This window comes from Cervus elaphus, chromosome 11 (assembly GCF_910594005.1).
Source record: "Cervus elaphus chromosome 11, mCerEla1.1, whole genome shotgun sequence".
NCBI lineage: Eukaryota > Metazoa > Chordata > Mammalia > Artiodactyla > Cervidae > Cervus > Cervus elaphus.
Window position 1 is genome coordinate 12401607 of NC_057825.1, and position 25549 is coordinate 12427155.

Consider the following 25549-nt stretch of genomic DNA (forward strand, 5'->3'; position numbering starts at 1 on the left):
CAGCTTGATTCAGTTAAGCTTTTCCCCTCTTCTTGACTGAAGCTGCCTTTGACAAGGTTGTCGTCGATAACATAAAAGTACCAGAATTCAAAGTACGTTGTTAGTCATCATTGTGTTTGACCTATAAATAGCATTTGACTCAGATGATCACTCATTGCTCCTTGGTACACTTTTTTTTTACTTTTGGCTTCCAGAATACCATACGTTCATACCTCCCCCCCACCCCCACCCCCATTGTATTGGTCAGTCCTTCTCAGTTTCTTTTATTATTTTCTTCTTTCTCCCTACTTTTTAGAATAGGAGTTTCCCCTGGGGATTGTATCAGTACTTCTATCTTTTAATACTCTGCTACACTGGCTTTCATGTTATCTCTGAAATCTTTTTTTTTTTTTGATATTTGAAATACAACTTTATTCTGATTCTAAACGAAAAGGAATGAGAATGACAGTCACAAACAAGATTCCACCTCTCAATATTGTCATGTGACTATAGCAGTCTTACATTTGAAACTCAAGGAGGAAACAACTGTGTTCCAAAACACCTAAATATGCTGGTCCAAAAAAATGAAGGTATTTTTTTATTAAACTGCCACATTCACTCCAGAGCCCATCCATCTCCTTCAGCATCCAAAGATTAATAAGCACATGTTTTGCTTAGCTATATAATAAAGTGGCAAACACACTGCACCACTGACATCACAGGACAGTTGCCTATAAAACTAGACTTCTGACGCTGGGCCCCAGCTTCACTTTCTCACAGGTCATCATCTTCATCCGGGAGAGCAGTTGTCTGAGCACCCTCTAAATCGTGCTCATACTGTGCTGCCAAGGCTGGGTCCATGACCGCCATGGGGCAAGAGCAGGCATGGCGACAAATTCCAAGTTAGGGTCTCCAGTCAATCTAGCAAGCCAGAGGAAGGGCTTTTCAAAGTTGTAGTTACTTTTGGCAGAAATGTCATAGTACTGAAGATTCTTCTTTCGGTGGAAGACAATTGACTTTGCCTTAACCTTTCTGTCCTTAATATCCACTTGGTTGCCACGCAACAGAATTGGGATGTTCTCACACACTCGTACCAGATCTCTGTGCCCATTAGGCACATTCTTGTAAGTAACTCCTGATGTTACGTCAAACATTATAATGGCACACTGAGCTTGTATATATCATAGCCATCTCTCAGTCTACAAACTTCTCCTGACCGGCCGCACCCCATACACTGAACTTAATAGGTCCTCTGTTGGTGTGGACCTCAACACCCAACGTAGCTACATACTTCTTCTCAAATTCACCAGTCAGATGACGCTTCACGAATGTAGTTTTTCCAGTACCACCATCACCAACCAAAACAAGTTTGAACTGAACTTGGGGTTCTCCTTGGGCAGCCATCGCTATGTTACGACAGTTCGCCTGACCCACTGCAGCTCACATCCCGGCGCCCTCATGGCCTCCATGGCAGGGGAGTGAGGAGAACTCTCCGCCCAGAGGACTCGGTAAACTGCCTCCTCATGGCTGCCGCCTGCCACTGCCTGGACCCCCCAACACCCGCCCCCATCCCAGCCCCACGGCCCCCACCCCGGCCCCGCTCCTCTTTTTTTGTACTTAAAAGCCAAATACGTAACTACCTACTCAACCTCACTGGGGTGTCTCATAAACATCTTAAATGGAACATGTCTAAAGCCAAACCCCTTCTCTTCTCTTTGTAATATGCTCCGCCTCCAGATTTCCCTGTCTTTGATGAAGATAATTTCATCCTTCAGTTTTTCAGGGCAAAAACCTTGGCGTTAATTTTATTCCTCCTTTCTCACATGCCACATCCAGTCTACTAGGAATCCTCTTGGTCTTACCTTCAAAGTACATGCAGAGTTGGAACACTTCTCCCCGCCTCCCCTGTTGCTGCCATCTTGTTCCCATCATCATCTCTCCCCTGGATCTTTGTAGAAGGAGTCCTAATCCTATCAGACCCTCAACTACATGTACTTTTGCCTCCAGCAGTCTAGTTCAATACAATAGCCTGAAGAGTACTTCAGGAATATGTCAGATCATCATTTATTGTCCAAACCCTACTTTGGCTCCCTGTTTCACTCAGTTCAGTTCAGTTGCTCAGTCATGTCCGACTCTTTGTGACCCCATGGACTGCAACACGCCAGGTTTCCCTTTCCATCACTAACTCTTGGAGTTTACTCAGACTCATGTTCATCGAGTTGGTGATGCCATCCAACCATCTCATCCTCTGTCATCCCCTTCTCCTCCCGCCTTCAATCTTTACCAGCATCAGGGTCTTTTCCAGTAAGTCAGTTCTTTGCATCAGGTGGCCAAAGTATTGGAGTTTCATCCTTAGCATCAGTCTTTTCAGTGAATATTCAGGACTGATTTCTTTTAGGATCTGCTGGTTGGCTCTCCTTGCAGTCCAAGAGTGATAGCCAAACAAGGCCCTATGTCATCTGACCCCATTACTTGTCCAGCCTCATCCACCGTTGTTCTCCCTGATCACTCTGTTCACCTCCTTGCTAGTTTTCAAGCAGGCATGTTTGAGACTCAGGGCCTTTGCATTTGCTGTTCCTTCTACTTGAAATATTCTTCACTTTTAAATCTGCTCAAAATTTATGAAGTCAGTTAGCTGACTTTGATTTTTAATTCTGTAACTTGCGTTTCCTACACTCTGGGGTCCTCTTACTCTGCTTTTTTTTATTTGCATAACACTTGACTGTGACAGTGACTACATTATTGAGTTATACAGGATGTTTATGATGTATTCAGATGACCAGTGCTGGGCTGGGGGCTTCCCTGGTGGCTCAGACGGTAGAGAATCTGCCTGCAGCGTGGGAGACCTGGTTTTGATCCCTGGGTTGAGATGATCCCCTGGAGAAGGGAATGGCTACCCACTCCAGTATTCTGGGCTGGAGAATTCCATGGAAAGAGGAACCTGGCAGGCTACAGTCCAAGGGGTCACAAAGAGTTGGACACGACTGAGCTACTTTCACTTTCAGTGTTGGGCTGGATGTATCACAGGCTGGAATCAAGATTGCCAGGAGAAACACCAACAACCTCAGATATGCAGATGGTAACATTCTAATGGCAAAAGTGAAGAGGAACTAAGGAGCCTCTTGATGAGGGCGAAAAAGGAGGTTGAAAAAGCTGGCTTAAAACTCTACGTTCAGAAAATAAGAACATGGCTTCCGGTCCCATCACTTCATGGCAAATAGATGGGGAAACAATGGAAACAGTGACAGACTTTATTTTCTTGTGCTCCAAAATCACTGTGGACAATGAATGCCAGCCATGAAATTAAAAGATGCTTGCTCCTTTGAAGGAAAGCTGTGACAAACCTAGACAGCGTATTAAAAAGCAGAGACATAAAAAAATAAATAAAAAGCAGAGACATCACTATTCTGGAAAAGGTCTGTGTAGTCAAAGCTATGGTTTTTCCAATAGTCATGTTTGGATGTACGAGTTGGACCATAACGAAGGCTGAGCACTGAAGAATTGATGCTTTCGAACTGTGGTGCTGGAGAAGACTCTTAAGAGTCCCTTGGACAGCAAGGAGATTAATCCAGTCAATCCTAAAGGAAATCAGTCCTGAATATTCATTGCACGGACTGTTGGTGAAGCTCCAATCCTTTGGTCACCTGATACGAAGAGTTGACTCATTGGAAATCCAAGACCCTGATGCTGGGAAAGTTTGAAGGCTAAAGAAGGGGGTGGCAGAGGATGAGATGGTTGGATTGCATCACCAACTCAATGGTCATGGATTTGAGCAAACTATAGGAGATAGTGAAGGACAGGGAAGCCTGGTGTACTGCAGTTCATGGGGTCACAGACAGTCAGACACGACTTAGAGACAGAACAACAAATGATACATTGCTTTCCCTCCCAACCCCTCTGCTAGGGTGTAGCTCTCTGAGGGCAGTGATTTTTGTTTTGTTTACTGTTGTGTCTTAAGTGTTTAGAATAGGGGATGGCATGTTCTAGCCATTCAATAAATATTTGTGAAATGAGCAAAAAATGGATAGCTTTATGGGGAGGGTAGTGTCTGGGACAGGTGTTGAAAATTTTGATTCAATCCCTGCGTTAGGAAGATCCCCTGGAGAAGGGAATTCTTGCCTGGAGAATCCATGGACAGAGGAGCCAGGTGGGCTACAGTCCATGGGGTCACAGAGAGGCAGACTTGACTGAGTGACTAACACCTTCACTTTCTACATAGAGTAAAATTCATCCTTTTTGGGTATACAAGTCTATGAATTTTGACAGACTGTTTTCAGTCATGTAGCCACCACCACAATCAAGATATAATATGTTTTCCATTGCTGCAAGAAGTTCCTTAAGTTCCTTTGCAGTTGGTTCTCTGCCTTCATCTAATGCCCCTGACAGCCTGATCTAATTTCTGTCCCTGTATAGTTATGTTTTTTTCCAGAATGTCATATACATGGAATCATTTAAGTATGCCTCCTTTTTTTTTCTTTTGGGTGTGCTGAGTGTCATGTGAGGCCCTAGTTCCCTAATCAGGGATTGAACCTGTGCCCCCTGCAGTGGAAGTATGGATTCTTAATGCCTAGATCACTAGGGACAGATCCAAGTGTGACTCCTTTTGAGTCTCTTTCATTTAGCCTAATGCTTTTGAGGTTCATACATGTTACTGCATATTTCAGGAGTTGATTTTTTAAATATATATATATATATATATATATTTTATTGAAGTATAGTTGACTTACAATATTTCAGATGTACAGCAAGGTGATTCAGTTATACAAAGACACATAATATTAGTTTTGATATTTCCATCATAGGTTATTACAAGATATTGACTGTAGTTCCCTATGCTGTACAGTAAACCTGTGTTACTTGTTGCATATCTATTTTTTAATTAGAAATCTAGCATTCTATTCATACTAAGTCAAACAAGTGAAATCAAAATGTCAGTTTTTTTAGTTAGGCAAAAATCCTTAAAGCTTCTAAAATATATATTATACATATATATATATGTATATGAAAGCTTTTCTACAGCCCTTGATAAAGCCTTGAGAAAGAACATAAAAAAGGAAGAGATGGAGAAATTGGAGAACATAAACTAAATGAGATGGGAGCACTGAATATAGAATAGAAAAATTGAAACAAACTAGATAAACAGATAGTCCAGTTGTTTTTAAACATGACTGCTCATTAGAAACATATCTGGAGAAAAAAAGCAGTACCTGAGTATTTGTATTTTTCAAAAAATTCCAAGGTAATTCTGATATGCGTCTGGATTTTCAAAAGTGATTACAGGTTTTGTTTTTTTATTACCTCCTAGTTTTGGTGATATAGAGTTGTATTATTTTTCTGTTGACCAATCATGATGCAGTGGTATTAAGTGAGCAGTAGTTACAAGATCACCATAATGAAAGATGTTTATCAGTTTTCACAATCAATAGCCAGGCAAAAATTAAAAGATAAATTACAATTGGAAGCCATAATGGGAGAATGATTAACTTAATAATAGAAAATAATTCCGTACTTTGGGGGGAAAGTGTCAAGCAAAGTGATGTGGTAAGTGGAAGTGCATACATGCACATGTTTTCATCCACCCAGTCAGTCTGTATGTCTTTTGGTTGGTGTGTTTAATCTACTTATATTTAAGGTAATTCTTGATCTATATGATCCTATTACCATTTTCTTAATTGTTTTGGGTTTTCTGTAGGTCTTTTCCATTTCTTGTGTTTCCTGCCTAGAGAAGTTCCTTTAGCATGTGTTGTAGGTTTGGTGGTGCTCAGTTCTCTTAATTTTTGCTTGTCTGGAAAGCTTTTGATTTCTCCCATCAAATCTGAAGGAGAGTCTTGCTGGGTAGAGTATTCTTGGTTGTAGGTTCTTCCCTTTCATCACTTTAAATATATCATGCCATTCCCTTCTGGCTTGTAGAGTTTCTGTTGCGAAATCAGCTGATAGCCTGATGGGGGTTCCCTTGTATGTCATGTGTCATTTTTCCCTCGTTTCTTTTAATATTTTATCTGTTTTTAATTTTTGTCAATTTGATTACTGTGTGTCTCGGTGTGTTCCTCCTTGAGCTCATCATTCCTGGGAGACTCTGTGCTTCCTGGATTTGACTATTTCCTTTCCCATGTTTGGGAAGTTTTCAGCTTTTATCTGTTCAAATATTTTCTCAGGTCCTTTTCTCTCTTCTCCTTCTGGGACCCCTATAATGAGAATGTTCGTGTGTTTAATATTGTCCCAGAGGTCTCTTAGGCTGTCTTCATTTCTTTTCATTCTTTTTCCTGTATTCTGTTCTGTGGCAGTGATTTCTACCATTTTGTCCTCCAGGTCATTTATCTGTGTTTCTGCCTCAGCTGTTCTGCTATGGATTCTGTCTGTTGTATTATTCATCTCTGTTTCTTTGTTCTTTAGTTCTTCTAGGTCTTTTGGTAAACGTAAAATCTTGGATCATCTTCACTATCATTATTCTGAATTCTTTTCTGGGAGGTTGTCTATGTCCACTTCATTTAGTTGTTTTTCTGAGATTTTATCTTGTTCCTTCATCGGGGATATAACTTTCTGCTTTTCCATCGTGATTAACTTTATGTAATATGGTTTTTGTTATAGCTTCTGTGAGACTGTGCTGCTGCTTCTGTCTGTCCTCTCATGGCTGAGGCTAAGAGGCTTGTGTAAGCTTCTTGATGGGAGGGATGGAAAAAACTGGGTCTTGCTATGGTGCGCAGGTCCTTGCTCAGTAAAGCTTTAATCCAATTATCTGCTGATGGGTGGGGTTTCACTCCCTCCCTGGTAGTTGTTTGGCCTGAGGTGACTGAGCCCTGCGGTCTGCCAGCTTTATGGTAGGGTTGATGGCAAACACCAAGAGGGACCTTCCAGCGCGCCCGTCCCTGTGGTGAGCTCCTGCCGACCAATGCCTCCACAGGAGGCCCTTCAACACTAGCAGGTAGTTTTGGTTCAGTCTCCTGTGAGGTCACTGCTTCTCTCCCCTGGGTCTTGGTGCGTACAAAATTTTGTTTTTGCCTTCCAAGACTGGAGTCTCTGTCTCCCCCAGTCCTCTGGAAGGCCTATAATCATATCCCATTGTTTCCTCAAGGCCAGATTCCCTGGGGATTCCCAGTCCCTTTGTCGGATCCCCAGGCTGGGAAGTCTGATGCAGGGTTCAGAACCTTCACAATAGTGTGAAAACTTCTTTGGTTTTACTGTTCTCCAGTCTGTGGGTTACCCGCCCGATGGTTATGGGATTTGATTTTATCGTGATTTCGCCCCTCCTACCGTCTTGCTGAGGCTGCTTTTTTGTCTTTGGACATGGGGTATCTCTTTTGGTGGGTTCCAGCATCCTCCGGAGAAGGCAATGGCACCCCAATCCAGTACTCTTGCCTGGAAAATCCGATGGACGGAGGAGCCTGGTAGGCTGCAGTCCATCGGGTTGCTACGAGTCAGAGACGACTGAGCGACTTCACTTTCAGTTTTCACTTTCACACATTGGAGAAGGAAATGGCAACCCACTCCAGTGTTCTTGCCTTGAGAATCCTAGGGATGGGGGAGCCTGGTGGGCTGCCGTCTTTGGAGTCGCACAGGGTCGGACACGACTGAAGTGACTTAGCAGTAGCAGCAGCATCCTCCTGTTGACGGTTTTTTAACAGGTAGTTGCAATTTTGGTGCTCTCGCAGGAGAAGATGAGCTCACATCCTTCTACTTTGCCATCTTGAACCAAGGAGTTGATTTTTCTTAAAATTTATTTTATTGAGGAATAGTTGATTTACAGTGTTGTGTTAATTTCTGCTACATAGTAACGTGACTCAGTTACACACATATATATTTTTTTCCATTATGGTTTGTTGTAGGATATTGAATATAGTTCCCTGTGCTATATATATAGTAGGACCTTGTTGCTTTGTTGTTGTTTTTGTTTAGCCACTAAGCTGTGTCTGACTTTTGTAACCCCGCATGAACCTGTAGCCTACCACACTTCTCTGTCCATGGGATTTCCCAGGCAAGAATACTGGGTTGCCATTTCCTTCTCTAGGGGATCTTCCCGATCCAGGGAATGAACCCACGTTTTCTGCATCGACAGGCAGATTCTTTGGCAGTGAGCCACCAGGGATGCCCAGTTCACTGTTGCTTATCCATCATATATATAATAGTTTGCACTTGCTAATCCTAAACTCCCAGTCTATACTCACCCCCTCTGACAGTCACAAGTCTGTTCTCTAAATCTGTGAGTCTGTTTTTGTTTCATAGATAAATTCATTTGTGTCGTATTTTAGATTGCACATACAAGTATAGGAGTTGATATCTTTTTACTGCTGAATAGTATTCCAGTGTATGGTTGTACTGCAGTTTGTTTATTCATTCACCAGTTGGTGCATTTTTTGCTTTCTAATGTTTGGTCATTACAAGTAAAACTGCTGTAGACGTTTTCATGTATCATTTATTGTTTAATTACCCAGTTGTGTCCGATTCTTTGCCACCCCATGGACTGTAGCATGCCAGGCCTCCAATTCCTTCACCATCTCCCAAAGTTTGCCCAAGTTCATGTCCATTGCATTGGTGATGCCATCCTGCCATCTCATCCTCTGACACATCCTCTGATGTATCATACAAAGCTATATCTGTGCTAAATCTACATATATATATTTGGGGGGTGGTGGTGAACATATGTCTTCATCGGTAAGTACCTGAAAGTGGGATTGCTGGACTGTATGGTGTGAGCGTTTGTGCTAAGTTGCTTCAGTTGTGTCCAACTCTTTGCAAGCCCAGAGACTGTAGCCCACCAGGCTCTACTGTCCATGGGAATTTTCCAGGCAAGAATACTGGAGTGGGTTGCCATTTCCTCCTTGAGGAGATCTTCCTGGCCCAGGGATCCAACCCGTATCTCTTGTGGTTCCTGCAGATTCCTTACTGCTGAGCCACCAGGGAAGCCCGGACTGTATGGTAAGTGACTTTTAACTTTATGAAAAGTATCAAACTATTTTTCAGAGTGTTGAATCTTTTTTCGCTTTTATCAGTTGAGAATCTGTTAGTCAGAACTCATAGTTCCAAACAATAGTTGACTTTGACACGGGAACTTCTGGGGCTTCCCAGGTGGTGCTAGTGGTAAAGAACCCACCTGCCAGTGCAGGAGACATAAGAAATGTCGGCTCAATCCCTGGGTTGGGAAGAGCCCCTGGAGGAGGGGGTGGCAACCCACCTTCAGTATTCTTGCCTGGAGAACCTCATGGACAGAGAGGAACCTGGTGGGCTAGTCGATAGGGTCTCAAAAAGTTGGACATGGCTGAAGTGACTTGGCAAATTGCAGGGAACTTATGAATAAAATATTTTTAGGTGGCCCGTAAAATCTCTTGGAGGGATGGAGAGACTGGCTCAGAAGTTGTGTATTCCAGGCACAGATACAGGGGTTTTAGCTGCCAGCACTTTTGGGGGATGCTGGACTCTGTAAGTAGAACTGCAGTCTCTAAAAGCCAGATGAAGCTGCTCTGATGCTAGCACTTGTCAGAATGGATTCTCTGAGGACTCAGTTTCTTTGAGTCACTATTTTTGCATCACCTTCGGGTGCCCCTGGTGGCTCAGACAGTAAAGTGTCTGCCTGCAATGTGGGAGACCCGGGTTCAATCCCTGGGTCGGGAAGATTTCCTGGAGAAGGAAATGGCAACCCACTCCAGAACTCTTCCCTGGAAAATTTCCATGGACTGAGGAGCCTGGTAGGCTACAGACCATGGAGTCACAAAAAGTCGGACATGACTGAGTGACTTCACTTTCTGAAGGTGGGCTCTGTCTAATCAGGTGGGAGATTCCCTAAACATGGAAAGAGGATTCAGATGTGGGGCTGCTAAAAGTAATGACACACATATGCAAATTAGATAAGATAATTTGCATACAGTTTCTAGAACTTAATAGGTGCTTCCTACTTAGTAGGTTGTAAATGTTAGTCTGCTTCCCTGCCTACTTCTTCCCCCATCTGTCTTTTTTAGGTAAACTTTTAGGTAAACTTTAATTGAGGTGTAATAAAACAAAGTACATAAATCATAAGTATATACAGGTTGATGAATTTTCATGAATTCATCCTTTTAACATCCAGAAGAAGAAATAGAACATTACCAACACCCCAGAAATCTCTCATTGCTCTCCTGGAAACTGCCCACTTCCTTCTATCTCCCTGCCCCATCTGGGTAACTGCTATCCTAACTTTGACTAGTTTGCCTGTTTTCACACTTTATGTAACCAAAGCTGTATGTTATGGTTTTTGTGTGGGATTTCTGTAAGTATTTATGAGCTTCATCCATGTTCTTGTGTATGGCAGGAGTTGGTTTCACATTGTCTCATTGTATGGATGTAACAGTCTGTTGATGGACATATGGGTTACTTCCAGTTTTTGATTAATACATGTAAGTACTGCTATGGACATGAACATTCTTGCACATGTCTTTTGGTTTACATATGTGCACATTTCTGTGGGTGTGTAGTATGGAGTGAAGTTACTAGGTCATGGGTTCTGTGTATGTTCAGCTTTAGTAGAGAAGGCCAGAAAGTTTTCCCACTTCGTACTCCTGTTAGTAGTACCTTGAGTTTCATTTTGTCACATCTGTCTTCTTGACATGTCCTTTCAGTAAGACTTTTTTACCCCAGTGTAATACTTGTTTAATTCTACCTACTTGGTTATGCTTCTATTATATTATTAACTCTTTGCTGTGAGATTCCATGTTTTATTTTTCTGTCTTCTTAGTATTAAGTACAGAATATCGGATATACATATTGAATGATCACTGAAAGTTGCATAAAAAATGTGAATAAAGAATATGTCTGTAGGTGCACTTAATCCAGTAGTCCAGTGGCAAAGACTCCGTGGTCCCAATGCAGGGGACACCGGTTCGATTGCTGCTCAGGGAACTAGATCCTGCATGCCACAATTAAAGATCCATTCCAGCTTGTGCTTCCTCCAGCCCAGCGTTTCTCGTGATGTACTCTACATACAAGTTAAATAAGCAGGGTGACAATATACAGCCTTGATGTACTCCTTTTCCTATTTGGAACCAGTCTGTTGTTCCAAGTCCAGTTCTAACTTGCTTCCTGACCTGCATACAGGTTTCTCAAGAGGCAGGTCAGGTGGTCTGATATTACCATCTCTTTCAGAATTTTCCACAGTTTATTGTGATCCACACAGTCAAAGGCTTTGGCACAGTGAATAAAGCAGAAATATATGTTTTTCTGGAACTCTCTTGCTTTTTTGATGATCCAGCAGATGTTGGCAATTAGATCTCTGGTTCCTCTGCCTTTTCTAAAACCAGCTTGAACATCTGGAAGTTCATGGCTCATGTATTGCTGAAGCCTGGCTTGGAGAATTTTGAGCATTACTTTACTAGCATGTGAGATGAGTGTAGTTGTACGGTAGTTTGAGCATTCTTTGGCATTGCCTTTCTTTGGGATTGGAATGAAAACTGGCCTTTTCCAGTGCTGTGGCCATTGCTGAGTTTTCCAAATTTGCTGACATACTGAGTGCAGCACTTTCATATCAATAACCTCAGATATACAGATGACACCACCCTTATGGCAGAAAGTGAGGAAGAACTAAAGAGCCTCTTGATGAAAGTGAAAGAGGAGAGTGAAAAAGTTGGCTTAAAGCTCAACATTCAGAAAACTAAGATCATGGCATCCAGTTCCATCACTCCGAGGCAAGTAGATGGGGAAACAGTGGAAACAGTGGCTGACTTTATTTTTCTGGGCTCCAAAATCACTACAGATGGTGATTGCAGCCATGAAATTAAAAGACGCTTACTCCTTGGAAGGAAAGTTATGACCAACCTAGACAGCATATTAAAAAGCAGAGACATTACTTTGCCAACGAAGGTCCGTCTCGTCAAGGCTACGGTTTTTCCAGTAGTCATGTGTGGATGTGAGAGTTGGACTATAAAGAAAGCTGAGCGCCGAAGAATTGATGCTTTTGAACTGTGGTGTTGGAGAAGACTCTTGAGAGTTCCTTGGACTGCGAGGAGATCCAACCAGTCCATCCTAAAGGAGATCAGTCCTGGGTGTTCATTGAAAGGACTGATGTTGAAGCTGAAACTCCAATACTTTGGCCACCTGATTTTTTATATGCTGTCTAGGTTGGTCATAACTTTCCTTCCAAGGAGTAAGCGTCTTTTAATTTCATGGCTGCAGTCTCCATCTGCAGTGATTTTGGAGCCCAGAAAAATAAAGTCAGCCACTGTTTCCACTGTTTCCCCATCTATTTGCCATGAAGTGATGGAACCGGATGCCATGATCTTAGTTTTCTGAATTAGCAATGAATAATGGTATACTGGAAACAGTGGTGATAGTGTGGAATTAAGTCAGGTGGAATCTGATTAGGTTCTGTAGTTAATAAATAGCCCTTTTTGGTTCCTGGACTTGGAAAGAATTAATGAAAGCTGTTTTGTTCTGTGAATGAAGAATTGTGTTTTTCTGGTGTGTTCCACTCTTAGAGAACAGTTACAAGAAAAGATTTGGGTCTGTGATTGGACACAGATTAGACAAGGCATGGGTTGGTGCTTATTTGGTTAGCCTTATCTCTTACTTCTTAGTATCTTCGTAAATGGAATTCACATCTTCTTATAAAGATTAGAGCTCATATAAAAATGAGAGTAGATTTTTTTTCCTTATTTTCTGCATGATTTATTATATGGCAGTCAAAAAATTTTTTTTTTTAACCTTCAGATTGGGTTCTTTTTCTTAAATTTTTTTTTAAAAATTGAAATATAGTTGATTTACAATGTTTTGTTAGTTTCAAATGTACAGCAAGATGATTCAGTTATGCATATCTATCTATTCTTTTTAGATTATTTTCCATTATAGGTTTTTAGAAGGGACTAAGTATAGTTCCATGTGCTATACAGTAGGTTAGAATTTTTAATATATATGTTGTAGAGTATAATGTTTGAGAGAGGAAATTCACCTTCTGCCAGTTTCAGTCCATTTGGAATTTTGACTGACTAGTATCTCCAGAGTGACTTGTCCCCCTTCTCTTCTGCTTTGTTATTCTGCACTGGCAACTCTTTTTTTCCCTCTCTGTGATAAATAAAAAATAAAACATTTATAAAGTGGCTTGAAGTTTCTTCTCTTTGAAGGCTCATACTACAGAGGGGAAAGGGAAGGGGGAGAGAGGAAAGTCTTCTTTGGCTAAGATGGGAGAATGATTACATTGACCAAGAAGGGAAACTGTTTACAAAAGGGAAAATAGTCTTACAGTATGGCATTCACCATCTTAACCAAGTGATTAAACTTAAGATCACTGAGCTGACATCAGATTCTCCTTTGTTTGGTGCAGTAGGGATTACATAACATCACCTCTGGTTGTGTTATTGCCAGAAATGAGGAAATAATCAAAGAAATTGTAATATGTGGTACTGGATAAGACATTTGGCCTGAACTTCTAAAAAAAGACACTGACATGAAAAACAGAAAGATGAGGGCTGGGATATTTTTATAAGTCACTTTTTTCCCTAGTTACTCTGGAAGTTATATAGGTCCTCCCGCCTCCCGCCCCACCCCTAGTTCTTTTCATGATTTTCTTGGAAAATTCAGTCATACATCTTTGACTTCTTAGAGCCTATTGTTAATTGATACCATTAAGAGGAGAGTGAAAAAGTTGGCTTAAAACTCAACATTCAGAAAACTAAGATCATGGCATATGGTTCCATCACTTCATGGCAAAATAGATGGGGAAACTGTGGAAACAGTGGCTGACTTTATTTTTCTGGGCTCCAAAATCACTGCAGATGGAGATTGCAGCCATGAAATTAAAAGACGCTTACTCCTTGGAAGGAAAGTTATGACCAACCTAGACAGCATATTAAAAAGCAGAGACATCACTTTGTCAACAAAGGTCCATCTAGTCAAGGCTATGGTTTTTCCAGTGGTCATGTGAGAGTTGGACTGTAAAGAAAGCTGAGTGCCGAAGAATTGCTGCTTTTGAACTGTGGTGTTGGAGAAGACTCTTGAGAGTCCCTTGGACTGCAAGGAGATCCAGCCAATCCATCCTAAAGGAGATCAGTCCTGAATGTTCATTGGAAGGACTGATGCTGAAACTGAAGCTCTGATACTTTGGTCCCCTAGGGTGAAGAACTGACTCACTGGAAAAGACCCTGATGCTGGGAAAGATTGAAGGCAGGAGGAAAAGGGGACAAGAGAGGATGAGATGGTTGGATGACATCACCGACTCAATGGACATGAGTTTGAGTAGGCTCCGGGAGTTTGTGATGGACAGGGAGGCCTGGCATTCTCCAGTCCATGGGGTTGCAAAGAATTGGACATGACTGAGAGACTGACCTGAACTGAACCCTTTATCCTGGCTATGTATGCATTTTAGAACACTTGAACTTTCTTTACCCTCATCTCAGTTTATATGATATTGTAGCTGTATACTTTATATATTAAAGCCCCACAAGTTAGTTATGGTTGATACTCATTTGGGTTTACTCATATATTTATCACTTTCTTTGCTCCTTTCATGTCTGGATCTCTAGTCTTGTATCTGTGATAATTTGGTTTCTGCTTGATGAACAGCCTTTAGAATTACTTTTAGTATAGGTTTGCTGGTAGCAAAGTGTCTCAGTGTTTGTTTTTCTGAAAGTACCTTTATTTGCATTCATCCCTGAAGGATACATTTTCTGGGTATAGAATTCTGTATTGGAAGTTATTTTCTTTAAGCCCACTGGAGATACCTCCCTCTGTTTTCTGGTTTCCATTATAGATATTGAGAGCTGTCAGTCTGTCTCTCCTTTGAAGGTGATCTGTCCTTTTTTTCTCTCTCATTTTAAGTTTTATAGCAACCCTGTGAGATGAAGACTAGATGAGACTAGAAACTCGGGATAACTTGCCAGCGTCAAACAGCTAGCAGATAGTAGATTAAAATCCAGGTCTGTTGAGTGTCAACATCTGTTCTTTTCCCACTTTGTCTTACCGCCTCTCACTAAATAAAAGCACATATTTACTTTTCCAGTGGTATTTATTGTGTTTCTGTTATATGTGTAATACTATGTGATGAATCAAGGTGAATACCAGATTTTTGAGACATATTTTGATCCTCAGTTTATAGAAAAGTATGCCCAAATCATTCAGTTTGCAATGTGAGATAGTAAATGATTAATAGCTAAAATGATGATAACTTGCAATAATTACTGCAAGATTTTATGCAAAGGGAATTTCACAATTCACTGGAGGTGTCAGGTCCTGTGAAGGGGGTGGAAGTTTATCTGAACTCTGGGAAGAGTGTAAACTTTGTTGAGGGTAGAGATTGTAGAAGCTGCTTTAATCAGGGGTAAATCACATGAAAAAAGGCTTGCAGGGCTGAATGATGGATTTGGGAGATGGCAGTAAGGTTGATTTGACTCTTGCTGAAGTTTATAAATATTGTTGGAGATAAGGTTGTTTGTAAAGTGGTTCCTCATTATGGAGAGCTATAAATTCCTGTTCTTTATCTTTTAGGTCACAGAGAATCTTTGAAGAATTGTTTGGGGGTGGGGTAATACAAGGAAAGTAGAAAATACTATTACAGGATAAGAGATTGGCTTGATTCCAAGTTCTAACCTAAATTTCAATTATGGCTCTGTCACTTCCTCACTTACACTTGTGAATAAGTTAACTTTTTAAAGCCTCAGTTTCCTGTGAATTCAAAAGAATAATAGTACTTCATAGGGTTGTCCTGAGGATTAAATAAATATGTGCAGTGTATTTATTAGAACAGTACTTGAAACATAGTAAACATGATTTAAGTTTTAAGTGTGATTTTATTAATATTGTTATAATTAAATGAAATTATACATGTTAGTAACCAGTGCCTAGCACAGGGTTAATCACAATTCTAGTCATCAGTAGAATGTGTATAGGATAAATAATATTATTAATTTTTTTGGCCACCTCACATGGCATGCGGGATCTTACTTTTCCAACTAGGGGTTGAATCCGCTCCACCTGTAGTGGAATCACAGAGTCTTAACCACTGGACCACCAGAGAATTCCCCAGGATAAATATTATTTAGTTGTGTTTTTATACCCCTTCTTCTAGATATAGGAGCTTCCCAGGTGGTACAGTGGTAAAGAATCCACCTGCCAGTGCAAGAGACCTGGGTTCTATCCCTAGGTCAGGAAGATCCCCTGGTGTAGGAAATGGCAACCCATTCCAGTAATCTTGCCTGGAAAATTCCATGGACAGAGGAGTCTGGTGTGTGGGCTATAGTCCAGTTGGACACAACTGAGTGATGGAGCATGCATGCACCTAGATATAGGGAACGTAAAACCTTTAAAATTGTATCCATGTATGTAGATGAACTATATAATTCACTTAGGTTATTTCCCCATTGTATCATTTTTGGTTACATGTATATCATTCCTAATCTACTCCTCAGTTAATTTATTTTGTCACTAAAAATAAGAGTGAAGAAAACATTCTATGTTAAGAATCTGTAGTCAGAAGAGAGGGGAGGAGACAGTGTTAGTTAAACCTCTGATGAAACAGTATATCATAGAAGGAAGCTATAAAGATACCATAAGAAAGGTACAGGAATTTGCTTGTTGCTGAACTTAGAAACATTATCTATTTGACTTAGTTTTTTCAGGAAATTGTGTGCAACCTGAGGGTGCTAACTAAGCTTCTGCCACAGGTATAAAGAATAAAAAACTGCCTTCTCTGTTAAAATTTTATTCCAAGGGGTATTATAAAGCCATTCAAGCATCAGGACTGACAGACTAGAAATACATTTAAGTGAAGGCTCATTAATCTTTAAGAAGAAGAAAAGCAAACGTGTCAGAGAAGTAGTGTGGATTTGCAATATTAAAATGCCAGTGTCTTCCAATTATTGTCATAAAAGAGAATGGGAAATAATTTAAGACTGGACACCACTTAAATATTTCTTTTAAGGTTAGAATAGTTTAGCATTAAATCAGAAGTCTTCAGTGATGATAACCCAGGAAGTACCTAATTGTAATTGTAAGTGAGGCTTAACTTTATCTAGTGACTTTATTATAAACAATTATGTTGCTGTGTGTTGACTGGAGTTTCACCAGTGACTCTGGTTAAGAATCCGCCTGCCAGTGCAGGAGATGCAGGTTCAATCCCTGGGTGGAAAACATCACCTGGAGGAAGAAATGGCAATCCACTTTGGTATTTTTGTCTGGAAAATCCCATGGACAGAGGACCCTGGCGGGCTTCAGTCCATGGAGTCGCTAAAGAGTTGGACACGACTGAACAGCTAAATGACAACAAGTGCATTGATTGGAATGATTTCACTAGAAAAATTACTGTACTTGTGCTGATAGGTGCTGTAAGTCTAGGGGAACTGCATACAAGGTGCTATTTCTTAGATTGTATTTCACATATTTTGTGGTCTAATTGCTAATGGTTTGAACCTTTTTGTTTTAGTTGAGAATTTTTTTTATAAAAAGAGAATTCCTGTAAAGATTGTTACATTTTCCTTATTCTTTGTGTTTTTTATAAGTTGGCAAGGGACTAATTTTGCATGTGGTCTGTTATTTTTGGAATAAGAGACTTTTTCCTCTCTTCTTTCTCTTCTGGTCTACTTCCCTAACCTTTAACCACCCTGTTAACAGATGTTCATTTTATCCTTCTGCTCTGTCATTTTGAATAACTGTTTTTGAAAAAGGCCATCTTGTAACAGTGACTTAAATTTTCTCATGACAGTGTCATTTAGAATTGTATAACTTTTATTCATCATGACAGTTTTGATTTTTGAAGCCCCTTTTGTCTTTTGGGTTGAGTTCTTATCTATATATAATAGGGAATGGAGAGCCTACCTGCACTTGTATCTTCCAGACTCCTTAGCTTAATTTTTCATTGGTTGACAATATCTTGTGAAGCAGATAAAGCAGATTATCTTTTACTTGAGCGTGGTTTAGTTTAGGGACCCATGGATTTGGGTGCACCTAATAGATTTGGGTTCAAACTGTAGATTTGCCTTTTGATACTGTTGGACAATTTGCTTATCCATCTCAGTCTCAGTTCCTCAACCTTAAAATGGAGACTGATCATATGCTTTTTACCTTGTAGGGCTGATATAAGTATTAAAGTATATGATTAGTGCCTTTGTACAGTCTGTGGCACATAGGGGATCAAAAATGGAGGCTTAACTGTCAAGGTGATGATTTTAGAGGATTGGTCATGTAATTGTGTATGATACAGCAGCAGTGTTCGAGCCCAGATCTCCTGCATTGCCGGCAGATTCTTTACTGTCTGAGCTATGAGGGAAGCCCCTATAACTTATATGAATAGTTCCTTAAATGAATTATCTGGGAATGAAGCTCCTGGGATGAATCAGGGTCAACATTTCAGTTGAAACACACTTGTAAGAGCTTGGATTAAAAAAAAGAAAAAGAGCTTGGATTTAATTCTTAGCAACCAAAGGGTGTATAGTAGCTGTGGTCTTAGCAGCTGCTTGCCTAGAGCCTGGTAGAGAGACAGCCCTATGGCAGGTTGTCTGTTTTAAATGATCAGTCTAGCTGTGCTGCAGCTATGTAGAATGATGGGGAGCTGTTCATGTACCCCACCAGAAGTACTGAGAATCATAATTGGGTCATTAGTCATTTATTCATTTGACAAATGTTTGATACCTTACTATCCAGCACTGTGATATACTCTAGAAATACAGCAGAGGATATCTGCCTTCAAGGAATGTGTAGTCACAAAATAGCCAAGTGGTGAGCCAGCAGGCAAAACTACTGTAATGTAGTGCAGTGCAGTCAGTCCAAGCTTGGCAAAGGACTGAGGAGGAGTAGCGGTGGAGGTTAAGATTGGGGAGGGTTTCCTGCACGAGGTGCTGTTTAAGCTGAGTCTATAGAGAGAGTAGAGGGTTTAAGAAGTTAGGGATGGTATTTTGAAAATTTCATTCCAAGAGTTCAGCATCTTATTTCTGAAAATAGGTTACTCAGTGGGCTTGGTTGATATTTCTGGCAGAGAGGTGGGAAATCAAATTTCAGAGATCCTTTCTTTCTGTCAGCATCATGGAGTTTGGGGACTAGGTCTGCTTTGTGCCCTGGAAGATGAGAGTCCAGGATCACTCTTGGAAGCTGAGGGCCTTCTCTTCTTAGAGGTTTAGAACATTATCAGCAGTGTATGTATTGAGTTTTAAAAATTTGGTTACAGTAAATATTTGTTGATAGAATAGCAGATGGGATTGGCATGATTTAACCCACTCCAGCCTTAAGACAATATCTGAGAGGCTCAGAGATTGGGTGAGCTAATAAATAGTACCAAGAGCACTAAGCTTTGAAATCAGTCAACTGATTTAATAACATTAGTTATTAAGCATAAATAAATGTGAATTCATATCTTAGCTCTGTCACTCACCCTATGGGATTGGCCAAATAGCGTCATGTCTCTGTTAAGCACTTGAAAGACATTCTTGTTTAGTTTCAAAACAAGTCTTGTTGAAGCAGATAGTTCTTCAAGGATGAGGAACCCAAGACTCGGATGAGTTACATGCTTATTTTTTATATGTGTGTTTATATAACTGTGTGTATGTATATTTATATATATGTATATGGCAGGCTTCCCAGGTAGCACCAGTGGTGGTGCCAGTGGTAAAGAATCCGTCTGCCAGTGAAGGAGACACAAGAGACACGGGTTTGATCCCTGAGTCGGGAAGATCCCCTGGAGAAGGAAATGGCAACTGGCTCCAGTATTCTTGCTTGGGAAATCCCATGGACAGAGGAGTCTGGGGGGGCTACAGTCCATGGGGTTGCAAAGAGTTGGACACAACTGAGTGCATATGCACACACACACACAAACACAGATGCACATGAGGGAGTATTAGTTTTACACTTTGTTTGGGATGAAGGAAGCCTTCTTGGAGAGGTAGCATTTGAGATCAGTGGGCCTTTTTGGCAGATGATTTATAGCAGAGTGAACCACAAAGAGCTCCAGTTCTGTAGATCGGTGGTCTGGCCAGTCCTGGCTTTGCCAGTGACTAGTACTTGATCGCAGGTTAGTTATTTCACTCCTTTGGACTATTGTTTTCTCTGTAAAACTGATATGATCATGTTTCCAATAGAGAGTTTTGAGGATTGAATGAAGTAATGCATTTAAGATGCTTAACCAAGTGCTTGGCATACATAAAGTTCTTGCTGTTATTACTGTGGCATCATCATTAACACTGATAAGGATTGGTGGGGAAGTCTTTTCAGACAGAAGATTTTGTCCTTTCCATTCTCCTATCTTGATAAAATACTAAGTTTTAATAAATGAGCCTAGTTGTATTTTTCCATTTATGAATCACACATTGAATTATTGTGATTTAGATTTTGTGATTTGCAGAATTTGTTGCAAAAAAAACCCCAAACCAAAAAACCCAACAGAACAGAACAGCAGTCACAAGCTCATGGTATTGTATTGCTGTCCCTTGAGTTCAGGACTCATTGTCATTAGGTTGGAAGGATAATCTTTCCTCTTTATATAACTGTACTTCGCAGAGTACAGCTTCCACAACTGTTAGTCAGTTGATCCTAACAGTAGCCTTGTGAGGCATGTAGGGCAAGAGGATTTCAGGAAGCAGAATCCACAGGACCAGGGAAAGGCCTTTATGCTGTTAGTGGCCATTCCAACATTATAGTCCTGGTCTCCTGACTTACACTCTGCTTCTTTTTCTTTAGTTTCCTGTGAATAGAAGTCGTTCAGCAGACCTGAGTTTGTGTTTACTCACTGACATTTACTGGTTGCATGACCTTGTCAGAGTTATTTAATTTGAGTCTTCTGTTTTCCATCTGTCAAATGATGAGACTTTGAACCACACAGGATTATCTGTGATGCTGAATTTACTTTGTGTAACGCTTTATAAGACTTGCTTTGTGCAAACTACTATGTATAAAATAAATAAGAAGGTCCTGTTGTATAGCCCAGGCACTATATTCAGTATCTTTTAATAACCTATAATGAGAATATGAAAAGTATATATGAATAATTAAATCACCCTGCTCTACACCAGAAATTAACACAACTTTGTAAATCAACTATACTTCAATTAAAAAAAAAAGTTGCTTTGGGTAATGTTGTCAGGGAATGTGTATTAAGATGCAGCTTTATTCATTAGTGTCTTATTTTTCTAGTGATAATGTCAGTAGGAAATATTCCTATTTCAGTGTTGCTGCTTATTTATTTAAGGATAATATCTTTGATAGTGATGTGAGGACTCCATCTTGCAAAAACGTAGGAGATCTGGGAGTGTTTGGATGGATGAGTGAACACTTCATGAAACAACCGAATTCATTTTTCACATCACTACTTGTGTTGTGTTACTTGGTCTTTCCCTTTTGTGTGTCTCTGTTTCTCTCTCTCTGCTTAATATTACTCAGATGGTTGAACACTTTAAACCTTTTCAGCTAATAACAAAATACATCGTTTTAGAAGTTTGAGGTTTGTTTCCCATTGGAAATTTATATGAGGGGATGCTTTTTACATCTGAATATCATTTGTTCATGAGTGTTTATCAGTTATTTATATACTGTCTTTGTGAACCTCTGTCAGAGGTAGGTGAATACATTGTTCTATAAATACCATATTAATTGGAAATTACAAAATGTAGAGTAGAGGTTCAGTTCAGTTCAGTCGCTCAGTCGAATCCGACTGTGACCACATGGACTGCAGCATGCCAGAGTAGAGGTTAAGTAGAACAAATTATTTTTATACTCTTTGTTCTTTCTTGAAGTATTAAATATATACATATGCATTTGTTTATTAAGTTGTTGAGTTATTATGAAAACCCTAATTTTAAGTTTTCTGATAACTGAGAAAATCTGTGTTAAGGAAGAAATTTTGCATTTTACCTATCTTTTTCTGTATGATAGGTTGGGTAAAATTACTGAGGATAACTTGAAAGTGCAATTTATGAGTAAGAAGACTCTTTAGTTGGCATCTATATTTTAAGAGACAGGTGAGAAAGAAGTCGTCCTGTGAAAAGTACAGGTATTATCTGTGGGTCATGGATGTTTTTGTTCCCTTTCCAATATGTGGCAAGCTAAGAGCACTTATTACATTGCAGTTTCACAAATACTGTTGTACTGAATATACCATGAGTCAAGTCATAGTTACGTGACTTATTCATAATAATAGGATAACTTAAGATACTATATCAGAAATTCATTTTTTATTATCCACATGAGGAAAACAGTTTAATAAGTGTTTGCACTTGAGTGGATTTGACTTAAATAAAAAAACTATCTGCCAATTAGGAAGATCAAAACTCAGTTTAGTAAAAAATTTAACATAGGCTAAGAAGCTTTTTTAAAAGTGGAATAAGTGCACTGAATTGGGTAATGGATTAGACATAAACCTTGTTTATGACATGCTTTCATTTGCCAATGGATAGTCTGTTTTTGTATTATTATTTTTAAAAAATTTTATTTATTTTTGGCTACGCTGGGTCTTCGTTGCTGCGGCGCGGTCTTCTCTCTCGTTGTGGCGAGTGGACACTACTCTGCTGCTCTTTGTTGCAGTGCATCATGGGCTTCTCACTGCAGTGGCTCCCTGGTAGCAAGCACGGACTCTAGGTGCCTACGCTTCAGTAGTTGCAGCTTGCAGGCTCTAGAGCGAGGGTTCAGTAGTTGTGGCGCATGGGCTTAGTTCCTGTGTGGCATGTGGAGTTTCCCTGGACCAGGGCTCAAACCAGCGTCTCCTGCTTTGGTGGGGGGATTCTCATCCACCGGACCACCGAGGGAAGTCCCTGTGTTTGTATTATTTTTAAAATTTAATAAGCTTCTGTGAACCCACCATCAGAACAAAAGTTAATCCTTAATAACCTACATCTGACTTCATAGGTTCTCCCTGTGAAGTCTCCCTTCATTGGTTCTCCCAGCCACCCCATCCCAGTGCCTTTCCGTGGTAGCATTCTCAGCTTGAATTCTGTATTCACCATTCCCTTGTCTCTGGTTTTGTGTATGACTTTATCATATCTTTATAGATTCTTAGATAGCATATATCTTTTTATTTGGTTTTAATTTTACAAAAAAGATACTCTATATGTAGCCATTTGGGACATAGTATTTTTACTTAATATTGCATTGCTGAGGTTTATTCATATTTCTGTATGTCTCTATAGTTCCTTCACATTGCTGAATAACAAGTTTAATACATTAATATACCATAGTGTATTCGTTTATTTTTCTGTAAGTGGGCATTTTTCACGTTTTCCAGAATTTTGCTTTTTTGCGCAGTTTTGCTATGAACATGCTAATGTACATGTCTTGTCTCTGTATGTGTGTATTTCTCTTTGTGTATACCTAGGAGTCAAATCCCTGAGTACGAGATTATTTGATTTGTGGAAATTATACCAAACATTTTTTCCCATCTATCTATAAAAGACTTTATGGATCTATTTCCTTTTCAGCACTTAATATTGCCAGACTTAATTTTTAAAGCTTTTAGTGGATATAAAGTGGTTTTCATTTTTATTGGTCTTGTGGTTTCCCCCCTTGTGAAAAGGTTATGACTTTTTCCTCCTCCCTCTTCTGTGTTGTCTGTGCTTTTCTTTTGGATTTTAAGTCATCTTTCTATATTTTTGATACTTCAGTTGGGTGTATGTTTTCCAAAAGTCTTTCCAGTTTGTAGCTAATTCTTTCAACTTTCTTTGGGGTGGTTTTTTTTGATGAACAGAAGTTCTAGATTTTAATATACTCATATTTTGTAGTCAGCACTTTTGTGTTTTTAAGGAATCCTCTGCTTTTTTTTTCATTTCATATGCCAATATCTGTTCATGTTAAAGCTGACATTTAAATTCCTGAGATTGCAATGATAGAATAACAGTGAAGGAAGAAGATAGTTTAGAAAAATGAAAGCAGAATGAGGAGCATATTAGAATGTGTGTGTGATCTGTTTTGGCCAACTGTTGTGGCAAAGTGATGTGGCCGTCACTCCCCTCTTCACTCACTGTGTTCCATCCACAGTACTATCCTTGCTGTTTCTCAAACAATGCACACAATCCCCACCCTTGAAGCCTAGCTATTAGTAGTTTATCCCTGACATCCACACAATTCCTCTACTTCTTCAGGTGCCTGCTCAAATGTCACCTCATTATGAGCCCAACTCTGATTACCCTATATAAAATAACAACCCCTCCTCCAAAACACCTCTGATCCTGTTATCTCCATATAAGATTTACTACTGGCATTTGATGTCTTTACTTTGCTTAATCTTTGTTTTGGACATATAGAGCAGTTCTGGCACCCAAGGAGAAACGCAAATGAATTTCTCAAAATATTTTCTCATACACCATCACATTCTATTCTTAAAACAGCCCTGAAAATTAGTGAAAAAATACAATGCTATAAATTTTTTAATAAACTTCTAAAATGCGAAAGCACAAATATACAAAGACGTTAAATGATTTGTCTGTGATCACACATTGGTAGAGCTATCCCTAGAATTGGGGCTGGGTCTCTAGCAACTTTACATTTCATACTACTATGTCTAAAGAGCAGGTATATATTTAATTTTGTAGAGTGATCTTTAAAAGATCTAGTTCTTTAGATCATGATCAAACTTGAAGTAAAGGCTGAACTATATGTGCCACAGTACCTATTTATTGTCTTCTTACTAAGCGGCTGTGGTAGAAGGTCATCAGAGTATCTTTAGAATTTACAGATTTGGGGACAGTTCCGATCAAAAACCAAAGGGGTGTGGGGGAATGAATGTGCCAGTAAGCAGTATTCTCTGCCCTACTGTGCCCAAGACAGCACACTTTAGTGTAAACCAGCACCTTGGTAATAAACAAGGTTCAGACACTGTCTTTGGTTTTCAAAAGACTTTTTGTCATTCTACAGAACGGAGCATCACAAAGAAACCATATCTGGAGACAGAATGGACAAGAGTATTTCCCCTAGTTAGGTTTGCAAAATGACTTCAGAACTTGCAATCTAGTTATAAGTAAGGAATAATGTTTAAAAAAAAAATAAAAATCACCAACTTTAAAACAAAAGAAGTCATTTTGTTTTCACCCTAGCAAAATAAACGATAAGTCTTAAATGTCAAAAACTGCATAAATTCAAGTATTACATCAATACAGAAAATTTTTCATATACAACAGTGCTAAAAATGAAGAAATATATCAGATTTGTCAATAATATAACAATTTAATTTCCAGCCTCTTGCTAGCACTCATTCTCCCTTTCTGGCATACTCTGCCACAGTTGGAAACTGTGTATCTAGGTCAGAAAAGACAAGCAGCTTTTCAGAACAGCTCAATATCTTTGGCACAAGTGTTGATATTATAATTCAACCCTTTCACAAACTCCCTTTAAAATACAACCTGTTGTAAATCACAAGATTAGTACTGCACAGACAGTACAATATTCTAATATTTATGAAAAGCCACTGGAAAAAAATACTAAAATGCTAGATTTAGAAAACTGATGAAAAACATGAGACAGGCAACACAGTGTAATTAGTGTAAGAGCAATAGATTTAGGGTCAGAAGATGTGCCTTCTAGTTCCAACTCTGCTACAGTAAGCTGTCCAATTTTAAATAAATTTCAACCTCACTGAGCCTCAGTGCTTTCATTAACAAAAGTAAAAGGGTTAGACTACACCTAGATTACTTTTTAGGTGCCATCTGTTTAA

General features: G+C 39.6%; 1 protein-coding gene and 1 pseudogene across 3 annotated transcripts in view; one reads left to right on the forward strand and one right to left on the reverse strand.

The window, feature by feature from the left end:
• The window catches only part of LOC122702916 (spermatid perinuclear RNA binding protein), a 140048-nt gene that overhangs the window by 35662 nt on the left and 78837 nt on the right, over positions 1-25549 (forward strand). The gene's annotated exons all lie outside the window — the stretch shown is intronic.
• On the reverse strand, positions 658-1383 carry LOC122703078 (annotated as a pseudogene).